This window comes from Lepidochelys olivacea (genome assembly GCF_965140295.1).
Source record: "Lepidochelys olivacea isolate rLepOli2 genome assembly, chromosome: 9".
NCBI lineage: Eukaryota > Metazoa > Chordata > Testudines > Cheloniidae > Lepidochelys > Lepidochelys olivacea.
The window spans coordinates 44,018,277-44,034,751 of NC_140419.1; the positions used below are offsets into that span (position 1 = coordinate 44,018,277).

The following is a 16,475-nucleotide window of genomic DNA, read 5'->3' on the forward strand; positions in this document are numbered from 1 at the left end:
ATATCAACACTAAAACAGTACTCCTCTATTTTGGACCAGATTCGGTGGCTGATGCCTGGAACACAAGACAAATCCCAGGAAACCAGGGTTTCTGGCTATTTTGGCCTTTCTCCAAGAAGGCTTTGACAAAGGTCTCTAGCCCAGCACCATAGCACATCAGGTGTCTGCCTTTAGTGGTATGATGTTCACAGAATCCTTGGGTTCCCTGGCAGAGAAACCCCAGATAGCCAGATTTATTAGAGCAATCTGATTAGCCAAACTGGCAGTTGGGCCAGTTTTTTCCAAAATGGGACCCACTGCTCTTGTTGAGTCATCCCTTTGAACCACTGATGTTAGTGTCAGCATTCTGTTTGCCCACCTAAACTTACTTTTGGGTAGCCATCGTGTCTGCCAGGCGCTGGCAGCCTTACTATGCAGGAGCATTACTGTATGTTCCTCAAGGACAAGGTAGTGCTCAGAACTATTTATTCCTAAGGTGAACTCTTCCTTGCTTCTTCCTTCATTCTCTCCAAGACTACAACACCCCACTGAGAAGTGCTGACAGAACTTAGATATCATAAGAGCTGTGAAAATCTACCTCAAACATACAGAATCCATGAGAAGATTGGCACCCTATTCATATCTTTTCACCCAGAATGACAAGGACTCAGAGCGTCCAGGTACTCCATTGCTACATGGATTAGGCTATGCATTGTGGCGGTGTACACGGCTTTGGAGATGCTGATACAAGAAGGCATCAAGGCACGCTCCCCTTATATATCTGCACAAGAGAGTAAGGTGGAGTAAGACCACCCCTTTTCTCTCTTGTCCAGGCTGCATCACAGGTAGCAGGGTTGCAGGGGTGCTTCTCAAAGCTGCTACTCTCCTTCTTGCACCTTGGCTCATTCCCTCCCATCCCTGCCATAGTGTCGGCCTGCTGTTTTGTCCAGTGCCCCAGGGGATGCAATCTGCCCCAGGTAGAGGGCTGTTGCAAATTACTTCACCCTTCACCTGGTTGGGGGGAAACCAACTTTAACATTTTGATCTGGAGACTTTGAACTCCCTCTTGGCACTGTGGTGTGAGACCCTATACAAGGAGCAAGGCACTGGAGAATCAAGGCCCACAATATTTAAGCAAGTGAACCTCCACCCATGGAGTCTCATTCTATTGTCTTTCCATGAGCAGAATTCTCTTCAGAATCAATGGGATTATCATGTGGAATGTCCCCTAATTAAGTGCAATCAAGAGAGCCATCCACAGATTGCCACAAGATATATAAAACAATTTGGGAGCCCTTCTGAGAATAAGGAAATCCCACATTCCAGACATATAAACCCATACTCTTACACAAATAATCCCTACTCACAAATTGAGTTCCACTGAAGTCACTATTATTCACCTCAATAAGGCATACTCCTATGAGATGAGGATTTTCAAGATCAGGCCCCTTATATGATTATGAAACACCTGAGTCAAAACTTCACATGTTATTAGTAAGCTATCTGAGAAAAGCAGGTGGTTCACTACCTACGCATTTCTAATATTAGTCTAAGATAGGTGTGTAAATCACAAACAAATCCGATATAAAAAAATAAATAAATAAAAAGCAGTATAAATAACAACTCTTCATACTTGCAAAACTAGTAGATTTTTTGTGTGTGATTTCCAAAAAAGCTCCAAACAATTTTTCATCTCATCTCAATTTTTTTTTTCTTTGCTTGTGTTGGAGAAAACAGCTGGTAACTTCTGCAGGTGGAGATGTGCCATTTGGTGCACACAAAGGAAGTTTGTTTCACTGTGAAATTGTTCCTTTAATCTCTGAGGCAAATTTCTGATTAGCAACTTCCAGAACATACTGTACTCACAGCTATAGCTGTGTCCGGTGATGAAATGTGATCTTATATCAGTGGTTTTCAACCTGTTGTCCATGGACTCCTAGAGGTCCGCAGAAGGTGGTTGTTATCATAGATCAGTGGTTTTCAACCTGTGGTTTGCGGCTCCCTGGGGGTTTGCAGACTATCTAAGATTTCCAAAGAGGTCTGCATGTCCATTCAAATTTTTTAGGGGTCCACACATGAAAAAAGATTGAAAACCGCTGGCCCAGATCATTAGCAAAGTATTTAATTTTTCACACATGCATACAGGCAAAACAAAAAATAGTTGGTTTGCACAGTTCTGTTTCAAAACTTCCTCTGTGTTTCCAAAGGTAGTAGAGTGCAGTTAAGTGTCAAAGTATTGGACTAGACCTCTCATTATGTCTTATTCCTGCTGTTTTGTATTCTGACCGAGCAGTGGGTAACATGTTACTGTGCTGTATTTCACACTTCATTGTTGACCATATTAACATGTTTTTAATACTCTTTAATTCCTTAGTGAATATTAATGTATAGTATTCAGCATTATCTATCCTTTTTCATTTACTTGCTCAGTTTTTCTCCTTATAATTCAGCTGCTTCCCTTTGTCATGTGGTGTTATAATCAGAGGCAAATCCAGTTGTTTTAATAATCAGTTATTATTCCTCCAGGCAAACTGCACTGCAGAGATTTGTCATTTGAGCCAAATATTAATATGCGTCTATAGCAATGATTAATTTAACCTTTTTATAGATTGCAAGAATTAAAAACCTATAATAAATCAGCAGAGGTTTATTATACTGACTGATGTATGTAACCATTAGCTGCTTCAGTTTGTTTTATTTGTAAAGTATTTGCCACCATTTCTTAAAGTCATTATTTATGGGCTTGATCCTAAATCAATGGATAAGAACCTATGAGTTGTATAACAGACCAGAGTGGATAAAAAATAATGGTTTTTAATGGAATTTTATTTAAATCAAATAATAATTATTATGTAATCCTTATTATTATAATTATTTAATGACATTCAATGACATCAAGGACATCCTCCAAGGAAAGATCAGCAAAACAACTCATGCGAATCTTTTTAACTCAACCGTGCTTCCAGCAATGTTATATGGCAGCAAAACATGGTCGCTGACAAAGATTGAAGAACATAACTGTCTGTCACACAAAGGGTGATGGAATGAACAGTTCTGGGCATTTCGCTCCACGATCACATCCCCAACTAAATAATTAGGCAGCAGTCTGGAGTGCAAGGCTGTGTTGATTCCATCAAAAGTTTTGATAGAAACTAGGCAGGGAGGTTGGCTAACTAGGCTGCCTGATTTCCTGCCGGTCAGTAAGTGGCCTGCCTGGTTCCTCAGGCTCCCCAGGCTCCCTGGCTTCCCAATTCTCCATCTGGTGGACTCCTGCTCTCCCTGGCTAGCCAGCTCCCCAGCTGCCAGGCTTCCCAGGTTGCTCACCTGGCAGGCAGGTGGTTGGGTTTTGTTGCTGCCCGGATAAATTGCTGCTTCCTTGCTTCCTGCCCAGAATTTTTTTTTTTAAATCTGTTCCATGGAAAAATTCACATTTCTGACCCTTTGTTCCAACTCAGAAAATACCAACCTTCCGAATTGTGAAATTTTCCACAGAATGGATATTCCAATTCATGTACAACTCAATAAGTGTAGGACCAAGGACCACTCCTTGTGGGACCCCATAGTAATGATTCCCCAGTTTGTGATCTGTCAGTTAGCCAGTTTGTGATCCATTTAATTTGTGCCATACTGATTTTATAATTGTTCCAGTTTCTGTATCAAAATGTCATGCAGTACCAAGTTAATGCCATACAGAAGTCTGTCACATCAACACTATTACCTTAATGAATCAAACTTGTAGTCTCATAAAAATATCAAGTTAGTTTGACAAGATCTACTTTCCATAAACCCATGTTATCTGGCATTAATTATATTACCATATCTTAATTCTTTGTTAATGAAGCCCTATATCAGCCATTCCTTCATTGTGCCCAGGATATCCATCAGGTTGACAGGCCGGTAATTACTCTGGTCATCTCATTTATCCTTTTAAAATATTAGCACAATGTTAGCTGTTTTCCAATCCTCAGGAACATCTCCAGTTTTTTGTAACTTTTTAAAGATCAACATTAATGATCCAGAGGGCTTCTTGGCCAGCTCTTTTAGAACTCTGGGATGCAAGTTATCTGGACTCACTTGATTTAGCAGTGTCTACCTTTAGTAGCTTGCGTTTAACATCTGAGAGTTACTTTTGGAACATCATCGTATGTTATGAGTACATCATCTGGCTTTTTTCCAAATACAGAGCAGAAATATTCATGTAACACATCTGCCTTTTCTGTATTACTATTGACAATTCTACCATTTCCACCTAATAATGGACATCTAGACATGCACGTGCATACACACAAGCACTTGGTATGAATGTGACAAGAGAACACCGAATGTAAATTTTCCTAGACAGACAGACAGTATGACATTTCTCTCTCTCTCTCTCTTTCTCTAAGAATCCAGCTATTTTCAAATCTGGGATTCACTTATGTGGCCAACCTAATATTCCTCTTTGTCCAAATGAGAATAGAAAAAGATGCTAAATATTTCCTTAAGCCTGGTTATTATCACCTGTCTCTCTCTGGCCAAATTTCTCCATTTCCCAGTCCCTGCTCTGTCTGAGAGAATCAAAGTCCCAATTATTTGTTCATGCTCATTTCCTGTTTGAGATCTTGTTCTTCCAGCCTGGAATGAGAAACAATACCAAGTTACTTATGTGACTGGTCCCATATCTTGAATAGCAAATAATGATACGTTACTGTGCATATTCATAGGATATATTTGTTCATAGAAATGGTTCACCAATCAACGTCAGCTTTGGACAGATCATGGCCTGAGCACAGATAATTTGCAAACAGAAAAAAGGACAAAATTTACCAAACACAGTAGTTGTTGTGAATTGTTTTCCCATATCTGAGTATGTCAAAAAGAGTGATTGCAAAAAGAATGCATTTTTTTTCTGAAATAATGAAGGCTTCTCTCGACCTCCAATTTCTAAAGACTCACTTTATTTCCTCTTTATATTAGTCTCAAGATGTCCAAAAGAGGCCACGCAAGTGTAAAATATGCCCACAATAATTACTCTAAATTACATTGCCACAGATGTCACAGGAGTTCCTACTCATTTGCTTAAAAATCCATTCCCCAGGTTCTTTACTATGTTGGAAAAAAAGAAGGGGGGTTAGGTTTGTTTAGGGTTTTCTTCAGTTAGGGGGTGCTAGGCGTGGGGAGGAGAGGGAGTTTGATGTTTGAAAATTTAGGTTAAGAGGTAATTGTAATAGATATTGATTTCTATATTAGTGTTCTTGCTCCTTGTATTGTATTTTCTGCTGCCACCTGCTAAAACAGAATGGAATTTTTCATTTTATTGACTAACACTGATTTGAAATCCTGTATTCCTGCACTCTCTGGATCTCTGAAATTATTATAAGCTTACAGGGGAAAGGAAGGTTCAGAACAACATAGATCTTGTGAGCTGTGTGTTTTTAAAGTAATATATGTCAATTATTAGACATGTAGAATGATTTGGGGAAAAAGTAGGGGCTCTTGAACATGAAGCTCTGAAGTTACCTATGGGAGATAAAGTTTCACTAATTATGTTGCAGGCATCCCAGGCTTCCTCAGAGGACACTCCTTGTTTTAAAAGAAAATAAATAAATACCTACAGTATTCTGCACTCATGGTCAAAACAGTACGGGTGGGATTTTCAGAAGTACTCAGCACTGGTGTAACTCTGTCCCTACTGAAGTCAATGGGAGTTTTACTCTCTGCATCATCTCATCCACTAGCACAAATTCAGCTACCATCCCTGTACTGACTCACAGATCTATCTCTGTACTCTAGATCTGTCTCCTTCTGTCCAAACTAAAATTCTAGCCTGTCTCTCTGACATCTCATGGATGTCACCTCACCAGCTCAACATAGCATAGCTAAAACAGAGCTCTTAATCTTTCCTCCCAAAGCCTCCCCTACGCCACCCTTCCTGATCACTGTGGAAAACACCACCATCCTGCCAGTCACTCAGGCCCATAACCTGGGTGTCACCTTCAACTCGGATTTCTCTCGAGGTCCTCAAATCCAGGCTATGTCTAAATCTTGGCAGATTCTTTCTGCATATTAACCTAAGATATGGCCTTTTCTATCCATCCATCTAGCTAAAACTCTCATTCAGGCTGTCCTCATCTTGCTTCTTGATATCCTATAATATCCTTCTCTCTGGCCTTGACAAATGCAAACTTGCCCAGCTCATGACTACTCAGAATGCTGCTGCAAAGATCTTTCTCCTAGCCCGTCACTTTGATCATCACCTATCTCTTTCCATCCCTCCACTGGCTGCCCCTTCTCTTATCAAACATAAGTTACTTCTCTTCACATTCACAGTCTATCCCCTCCCCGCCTATCATCTCCCAATCACTACTGAAGTGCCGACTCCCACCTTCAGTTGACCCGTGGTGCCAGCCTCCATTTTCAAGTAAGCACCGTCATGCATTCTCCCATGCATAGGTGCTAGAAATAGGGGTGCTGGGGTGCAGCACTAGGTAGGGTTTCCAGGTGTCCATTTTTCAACCAGAACACCTGGTCGAAAAAGGATCCTGGTGGCTCCAGTCAGCGCTGCTGACCAGGCTGTTAAAAGTCCAGTTGGCGCAGGGCTGGCAGGCTTCCTACTCAGCTACATATGGCTCCCCAGAAGTGGCAACATGTCTCTCAGCTTCTATGCGGATGGATGGCTGGGGGGCTCCATGTGCTGCCCCCGTTCCGAGCACCAGCTCCGCAGTGCCCATTGACCGAGAACTGCGGCCAATGGGAGCAGAGGCAGTGAGTACGCACTGCGCAGAGCTGCCTGGCTGCCCCTACACCTAGGAGACGAGGGACATGTTACTGCTTCTGGGGAGCCCCCCCCCAAGGTAAGTGCCACCCAGAGCCTGCATCCTCTCTCGTGCCCCTAACCCCCTCCCGAAACCCGCATCCTGCACTCCCACCCGCACCCCAACACCCTACCCAGCTTGGAGCCCCCTCCCATACCCTGAATCTCTCTTTTCTGGCCCCACCCCAGAACCCACACCCCCAGCCCTGAGCCTGCACCCTCTCTCGTGCCCCAACCCCCTGCCTCAGCCCAGAGCCCCCTCCCACACACTGAACCCTTTAGCTCCAGCCATAGCCCAGAGCCCCCTCCTGCACCTCAACCCTCTACCCTAGACTGGTGAGCAAGTGAGTGAGGGTGGGGGAGAGCGAGCGACAGAGGAAGGGGAGATGGAGTGAGCAGGGATGGGGCCTCAGAAAAGAGGCAGGGGAGGGGCAAGAGTGTTTGGTTTTGTGTGATTAGAAAGTTGGCAACCTTAGCACTAGTGTTGCCAGGTGTCTGTTTTTTTATCAGAATGCCCAGTTGAAAAGGGACCCTAGCGGCTCTATTTATCCCCCTCCCCAAAACCCTCCTCCCTCACTGCAGCCCCAACCCCCTTTTTCCCTCTTTGCCCCTTCCTCCGCCCATTATACTTATCCTCTTCTATGAAACATTCATGTCTAATTTTTCCCAAAAAATACTTGGATTACATTTCCCCCAAAATAAAATTTCCGCCCATGACTCACAAATTGTAGCAACCTTCAGCTTCTCAGTTCAAAATCCTTCTGTTTTAGGTGGAGGATTGTGATGCTCTTATCCCTTGTTATGATAATTGAAGGGTGAGTTCACAGCCATCAGTCTCAAGAAGGTCTGTGATTCATCCAGTCATTCATACCTCTCAGTGTAACAGTACAAAGCAGCAGAAGGAAACTGTTTTTGGAGGGGCTGTAACTTGGGAACTTCTTGGTCAAATGACCTCAAGTTGGATCATGAGTGCAACCCTACACTCCCCATGAGGCATATCAAATTCCACAACAATCCAATTAATGGTTTGGATTTCAGAGTATAAGAACGGCCATACTGGCTCAGACCAAAGGTCCATCTAGCCCAGTATCCTGTCTTCCAACAGTGGCCAATGCCAGGTGCCCCAGAGGGAATGAACAGAACAGGTAATCAAGTGATTCATCCCCTGTTGCCCATTCCCAGCATCTAGCAGACAGAGGCTAGGGACATTTCAGAGCACTTATACCAATCATTCTTTAAAGCATGTAAAATGGCAGGAAGGGAAACCCTCTAGCCATTTTTCTGTATTGGCAAATGTGTAGTGTAAACATGTACATTTTCTTTAATACTGTTCTCAGTTTGGGTCCCCAAATATTTATGGGTGCTGTGCACAATCTTGGATAAAACTCAACAGATTGAGACCATTTGGACCCACAACACATCAATAGTTCGATCTCTAGCTCTGCGGGGGAAAAAATTAAATAGAAACTTTTTTTAAAATAGCTATTTTTTCAGGGCTTATATCTCCAGAAGGCCTGGCTCAGATGGCTCCATATTTGGGTCACTAACCCTGTGCTGCACCCTCCTGAGGCAAATTTCTAAGAAATCCCACTAAGCATGTTGATTTTAGAGGTCTTAGAAAAGTTGACTTGTAAACAGATTCCGTGATGCAACCTTAATTATAATGGCAACCGAGGGTACTTACACACCAACCATTCATGTAGTATCTCTTTGCCTCATAATCTTTCAGTATTTTTATCCTCACAGCACCCCTCTGAGGTAGGGCAGTACTGATGGCTCCATTGCACATATGGGGAACCAAGGCACAAAGTAGGGTGACCAGATGTCTCTATTTTATAGGGACAGTCCCAATATTTGAGGCTTTTTCTTATATAGAAGCCTATTACCCCCCACCACTCCCTGTCCCAATTTTTCGCACTTGCTGTCTGGACACCCTTGCACAAGGAGACTAAGTGGTTTGCTATGCAGTGGAGCAGGGAATTGAACCCAGGACGCCTAAATCCCAGGCTAGCACAATAAGCACCCTGGACCATCCTTCCTCCTAGAAGGTAATCTTGTGTGTGCTGTTGTGAAAGAAACACAGTAGAAAAGAGGCTGTGTTGCTGCTGAACTTTATTTTTGTTTTATGTAGATGCTCCTGCAATAGAATGCATGGTTAGAATGTGCATCAGCCCACTCATAATGGAACCATTATTCTGCCGTTAGAGTTCTGAATTGCAGCTAATAGATTTTCATTTTGTTTTCACCATAAAGTCATATTTGATACATGCGGAAATGTGCATATCAAGTAGATCATTTTTTAAATGTGTGATTTAAATAAGTTTTGCGTAAGGACCTTTTGAAAAAAAAGAGAAGACCATATAATCAACAGTTACTGGAGTTAGGTGGTAAACTAAAAGCATCCAAGTACATTAGTACACTTTTTTAGGAATCTGCTTAAGAGTTAATTTTATATGATGTCAAAGAAAATCATTAAATGTTTCTTTATATGTATACATATGTGTGTGGACGTATGTGCATATATCTATGTATAGAACAGGGAGAACATTTTAAAGCTCAGGCTATTTAATTATTTTTAATGTCTTCTGTGTTATTTTAAAGAATGGCTTAAATGAATCTATATTAAGCTTCTATTATTGCACCCAGGCAGAATCCTATTATAGAACTTGGATATCTAGGGCTTTTTGGACAAATGCATAAAGATTCATTTTATCTCTAGTTTATTCTAATTTCCTTCTGTTTTAAGGTGAAAGAATGATATTCTTTATTGGTGGATGGACTAATAGTAGTGTAGATCGTACAACTATTGCCTGGGTTATCCTTTGCAGATTAACATACATTTTTTCAAACAATGTGGCGGGGGGAAGTCAGTGATTGTGTGAAATTTTTAAGCTAAACCAACCTTTTTATAAATAATATTTCAGGGACTTTTAGGCTGATGTTTTCAAACTTGGATGCCTAAAGTAGGACACCTGAATCCATATTTATAGCCAGATTTTTAAAGGTGTTTAGATGATCAGTGGAATTTTCAAATGCACCCAGGCATCTAAAGCATTTGTGCAATCCCACTACTATGTGCCTATCTGCATCGTAGGCACCTAGGGTATGACTACACAGGAAAGAAAACCCCGCAGCTTGCCTGTGCCAGCCAACTCAGGCTTGTGGGGCTTGGGCTGAGGGGCTGTTTCATTGTTGTGTAGACTTGCGGGCTCGGGCTGGAGCCCTGGGACCCTCCCACTTTGCAGGGTCCTAGAACTCAAGCTCCAGCCCAAGCTTGGAATTCTACACAGCAATGAAACAGCCCCACAGCCCAAGTTGGCTGGTGTGATACATGAAGGGGAGGGTAGCTCTCTTTTATGGACACCCAGCCAGCCAGTTAGCTATAAAATCCCTCTTAGTAGCTGTCTCTACTTGCTTTACCTGTAAAGTGTTCAAAAGTTTCACTGCAGCCATAGGTAAAAGGAAGTGAGTGGGCACCTGGCCAACGGAGCCAATGGGAAGGCTAGAACTTTTTAAAACTGAAACAAGACTCCCCTTTTGTCTGTCTGTGTTGTTCTCCCGGAGAGAAGGGACAGAGCAGCAATGCAGTAAGAAGCTTTGGGCCAGGTATGACAAACCATCAGATCATACCTAGAAACTCCTCATTTAAAACCCCAGATATGTAAGTGGATCAGAAAATGTTTAGGAAGACATGATTAGGTTTATTTCTTTTATTTCTTTATGGCTTGTGTATTCCTCTGTGCTAACCCCAGGTGCTTTTGTTTTGCTTGTAACCTTAAAGCTGGACCTCAAGAAAGTTATTGTTGATGCTTAATCCTTGTAAGTGTTTGTTGTTGTTTTTTTAAATCTAGCAATAGCCTGAGTTTCCAGATGTATATTCTTTCTTTCTCGGGCCGTGGCTCAATCTCAGGCTGAAGAGCTCCCTCCACAAGGAGCAGATTCAGTTTCAGTTCCTGTTTTTTCCAGGGTCTACACTTCAGCTGCTGACAGAAGGTACACTTCTATGGCCCTCGCTGAGGCAACAGACACAGTCGGAATGCCTGTCCGTTAGTGGAATGGCCTCCCTGCAGGAGAGGCACCTCTTAAACCCAGGAGAACCAGGCATGCCCCTTACTGGGGGCAATCCCCAGAATAGGGGGGAAAGGGTTAAAGACCTTTTTTTAAAAAAAACAGGGCAAGAAAAACAAAGGAATCTCTGAGACTAAGAAAAGAACAAAAGCACTAAAAACAGCTAAGAATGCATTTCTAAAGAAGTAAAGTATCCATGAAGGGACTGCTAATCACTATCTGTAGCCAGGGGCAGTTAAGAAGAAACAGAGTGATTTGCAGGCCCAGCACTAATTAGCCTCAAGGCAGAGCATAAAGAGGGGAGAGCACATGTGTGGGCCAAACAGACACTGCTACCAAAGATCTCTGATCAGAAGCACAGGGATGCATGTACACCTACAATGGAGTACCCACAGGGACATGACTCGAAGAAGAATCTCAGTGTGCTCAGCCATAGGGCAGTTTGCATGGTGGTGCTAACCTGGAGCCATGGATCCTGGAAGTCCTAGGGTCTCCTACACAGTTCACATGTGAAGCTGACCCAAAGCCACAGACCCTGGAAGATCACCGAAACTTGCCTGTGGTTTGTTGAAAGTTTGTTGAACAGGTATATTTTCATGAAAGATTGTCACAAAAATCCCTGACTGTGCCATTCGTGTGGACATCACTTGGCTTTGGACCCAGCCCTTTATGTTGCTGCAAGATGGAATTATCTGGTACCAGGTACTTGAGCAAGCTTCCTTTTCAGAAGGGCACCCGCTCTTTGCCCCATCAAATCATAGAAATGCCAGGTTGGGAGGGACCTTGAGAGGTCACCTAGCCGAGCCCTCTACAAGGAAGGACCACATATACCTATCCTTATAGTTAGAAAGATTCTCCTAATATCAAACCTAAATCTCCCTTGCTACAGATTAAGCCCATTATTTCTTGTCCTATCTTCAGTAGACATGGAGAACACTGTCTTTGTAACAGCCCTTCACATATTTGAAAACTGTTACCAGGTCCCCGCCCCAGTCATCTTTTCTCAAGGCTAAACATACCCAGTTTTTTAAACCTTTCCTCATAGGTCAGGTTTTGTAAACCTCTGATCATTTTTGTTGCTCTCCTCTAGTTTGTCCACGTCTTTCTTAAAGTGTGGATCCTAAAACTGAACACAATTACCTCCTGTGTCTTAAATACAACACTCCTGTTAATACACCTCAGAATGATATTAGCCCTTTTGGTAACAGGATCACATTGTTGGCTCATGTTCAATTTGTGATCCACTGTAACCACGAGATCCTTTCCAGCAGAACTGTCACCTAGCCAGTTATTCCCCATTTTGTAGTTATGCATTTTATTTTTGCTTCCAAAGTGCAGTACTGTGCACTTGTCTTTACTGAATTCCATCTTGTTGATTTCAGCTCAATTCTACAATGCGTCGAGGTTTCTAATTGTGTCTGCCAAAGTGCTTGAAACCCCTCCCAGCTTGGTGTCATCTGCAAATCTTATAAGCATACCGTCCATTCCATTATCCAAGTCATTAATGAAAATATTGACTAGTACTGAACCCAGGACAGACCTCTGCAGGACCCCACTAGATACATCCTCCCTGTTGGGCAGCAAATCACTGATAACTACTTTGAATATAATTTTGTAATTCAAGCAAGAAATGCATCCGATGAAGTGAGCTGTAGCTCACAAAAGCTTATGCTCAAATAAATTGGTTAGTCTCTAAGGTGCCACAAGTACTCCTTTTCTTTCAGTGTAGTCAGTTGGAGTTGCAGAACTTAGCAACTGTCAGGATCAGGCCCCTTCTCTGCAGAGGGGAATGCCCCTGAAACATCAGCAACATGTCACCCTTTTTTGTCAGTCTCTACTGACCTAGGAAGCAGGAGTTCAGAGTTCACTCAGAAACCTGACAGAATAAGCAGATGCTGACTGACCAGACTGTTTTAGGAAATAGATAGGTTGTTAAGCCCATGATAGCAATGGTGAAGAATACATTTTGCCTAGAAGACAAAAAAGCTATTGTTGCTTATTTATGTAACCTATATTAAAATAGAAATGTAGCCTCAGTTGAAAAGAATCTACTGAAAACACCCACCACAATTTCTTTATCATTTATCTTCAGTCTAAATGCATTCTTCTGCATTCAGCTGCATTGCCCAGTGTGAACTAATTTTCCGTTACTGTAAAAGCCTTCAGATAAGGAAAAGTTATCTCAGATTCATAGTGCTGTCCTTGTCTTGGTATTTTGGAAAGGACTATCTTGTGTACGTCTCACTGTGGTAAAATACTAGACAGAATGGCTTACTAAAGATTAATTGCATTCTTCTTGACGGCGGATTCTTCACCAAATGTGTTTTTCCCATCATTTTGTCTTGCTGAAATGACAGTATTCTGATAAACATACAGACTTTGTATAATTCATCAGAAATTTAAATAAACATTGTCTCAAACTTCTAATTCCCTCTTCTTAACCCCAGTGGCATGTTCCAAAATAATAACTTCTGGCATATGAAAACACAAGACCAAGTTTTGCTACACTAAGCGCTAATGAAGTCCCTCTGCACATTTATATACAAACTTTTAAACAGACACAGCGTATCTGAGTTTTCTAGTCTGAGGTCATATTACTGTAGGACCACAGCTCACAGTTTACATAATCTGCTAGTTTATCAAAGGATGTGACAGTGACTAATTTTGTTTTACATGGCTGGGAGAAGTCGAGGTGGGGTAAAGTCAGCTGGAGAAGAAGGCATAGGGATGGGGATACAGTCTATACTGGCAGTCAGGAGGTGGGGAGGGGAGATGGAGTAGCCTGGGAAAGGTGCAGCTCGAAAGCTTGGGGCGGGGGAAAGGCCAGATGGGGGAGACAGTCTGAAAGCAGGGTTGTGTGTGTGCAAGTGCGCACGTTCACATGCTACTACACAGTAGCATGAGCCTGGGGAGAGAGCTGGATGCTGTGGAAAAGGACGAGGAGCAGAGAGAGAGAGAACCATGGGAAAGCACAGGGAGGCTGCACTGGAGAGAGTGGAGACCCAGAAGACAAAAGCAGGGAGGAGCAAAAAAAAGACAATTAGCCAAGTGAGGAGAGAAAGGGGCAGCTAACAATAAGGCAGCTATCATCAAAGGGTGACAGCAACATTTCAGCCTTTTGATCTAATAAGCAGCAAGGCAATCAAAGGAGTTTTAAGAGAGGCTTACTCGCTAGGGGTGTGATTCCCTGCTTGTGTACACATACTCATGCTAGCTCTCACTGAGCTAGCGCAAGTGCAAATGGCAGTGTAGTCGCTGGTAGGTACATTCGATGAGAGCTAGCATGAGTATGTGTACACAAGCAGGGAATCACACCCCTAGCTCATAGCGCAGAGTTAGCCTAAAAGAAATCACAGTGGAACAGACAGAAATAGGCCAAGGGCTGATACAGAAACACGGTGGTCTGTTTTTCAGATATGCTGAGCATCTGCATTGAGAATGAAACTCAGCCCACTGCAGAGGGTGAGGAAAAGCCACAGGCACCACTTAAGTCTCACTTAAGCCCTGTTCTGAGGGCCTGAGTGGCACATAGCCCTAGTGTTTGTCTCTGCACCCTAACCCTGCCAGAGGTCTCCTGTGCAGGGAGCTCCGGGTGCTTAGCACCTCTAGAAATCAGGCTGATTATTTAGGGCCAGATTTTTAAAGCTACCTAAGGGTATATTTAACACAGCAACATAAAACCTAGGACTTGCCCATGTCAGCTGTCAAGGCTGAATCCCCATTCTGGCACTTCGAGTGCAGAAGATGGGGGCCCGCAAAGATTCTAAAAAATAAAAAATGGCCACTCCAGGCTTGTATTAAACTCCCAAGGTTACAGCGTTTCTCTGACCTTGGCTTGGTAAATGCTGCCAGCACCCAAGTGCAAAACCCCTTTGAGAACCCAGGAAGGCATACTTGGGAATTCCTTCCTGTGGGGTGCCCTCAAGCCCTTTCTCACACACACACACACACCACTCCGGAGAAGAGCTGAGAAAGAAAAACAAAGGAAATCAGCTGTTGCCACCAGCTAATTAAACAACATGTACACAAACCTCTTAGGACACAGTCTCCAGGGCGACGTTAGTCATTTCCGTCGCTTTCCACCTCCAAGGACTGTGAACTGAGGAAGAAATCTTGGGATTTCCCATGTAAGACCTCTAAGAAGAGAGATTTGAGCCCCGAACCAGCCAGAGGAGATACCTGCCACGTTTGGTCTCCTCAGTACCAATGGTACAAAGGTGTCTAAACACGGTGCCCACGGATTGCATGGGCCCTCTGCAGCAGACACCGCTGGTAAGCCTACGGACCCTATTGGCACAGGCAGCAAAGCATTGCTACTACAGGTCAGGGAAGGAGCATAGACCATACCACCTCTGGGCAGATGGCACGGGTATGGATGCCCCCGGCAAAATATTGAAATTTTCCACCAACTGGAAATTCCATAAATCTTGAAATTTTCCACAAACCAGAAATTCCAAGTATCAGACAGCTTTAAACAGGAATCCTTTCACTGACTTCAGTGGTCTTTGATCAGGCCCAAAGTGAATAAAAGTTGATCAACGTAAAGCTGCTCATGGCTTCTTTTCCTCTCCAAATAAAAAAAAAAAATAGACTAACATTTGGAACAAATAAATCTAAATGCCTTTTATTTTTGAGTAACAGTCACTTTGCATAGTAAAAAAGTTTATTCTGATGTGTGCAAACAGTTGAGATTGAAGCATGTTAATACTGCCAGTCTCCTGCCCTTCTGGGAGACTGAACTTTTTGTGTGTGTGTATAGACACGATTGTCAATCCTTTCCACTTCTTTTTCCAATTGAAGCACCTCTGTTTAAAGGTCTTGCCTGGCTATGCTGCAGGGTTTCCTATTAGAAATCTAGCAGTGACACAAGAGACGATGTCTGCCAGTGTTTTCTCATCATTAACAAAACCAAAGTGAACTTTTCTCTGAATTTACTGTTTACTCAGATTTAATCAAACCTCATGTTGCCAATGGCTACCTGAAGATGAATAACTGGGATAAACCATGAGGAGTTTTCAACTGGCTTGGTAGCAGTTGTTCCCTTTCAAATATGGCCCTGATTCACTGAACCATCCCTATTTAGCAAAGCACTTACACATATCCCATTGGCATTACAGTAGAACCTCAGAGTTACGGACACGTCAGGAATGTTCGTAACTCTGAACAAGACATTATGGGATGCTCCTCAGGGCGGACTGTTTGGAGTGAGGGCTCACAGCTGTGCCTGCAAACTTCAATTTCTTTATCTCCTACCTATACGTGGCTGCCCGGTGAGTGGGGGTGGTGATAGGCAGCTGCAAGGGTGATGAGTGAGGCACCCTAGGGCTGTGGCCCTTTAACACTGAGCTGCTCCTCCAGTGCTCAGCATGCAGGCAGGAGCTTGGGTTCTAACTCCAGCATCAAATACTCCAGGCCAGATTCCAGCAGGAGCTCAAGAATGGGAATGCACATGCAAGCTTGTCCCAATCCCGGCCAAAGGCAAGGGTGCGAGGACTGTGCCTATGGCTTACAGGAAATCAGCGCAGACCCCAGCTCTCTTTGTGCTCTCCCTGCTTGGGGGCTCACAGCTGTGCCTGTGAAACTAACTCAGCATCTTCATCTCCTACCTGTAAGTGGCTGCCCCCCTGTGTGGGGA

At 43.2% G+C, this 16,475-nt stretch overlaps 1 protein-coding gene across 2 annotated transcripts in view; it reads left to right on the plus strand.

The window, feature by feature from the left end:
- The window catches only part of LOC311526006 (glypican-5-like), a 601,789-nt gene that overhangs the window by 541,680 nt on the left and 43,634 nt on the right, over nucleotides 1–16,475 (plus strand). The gene's annotated exons all lie outside the window — the stretch shown is intronic.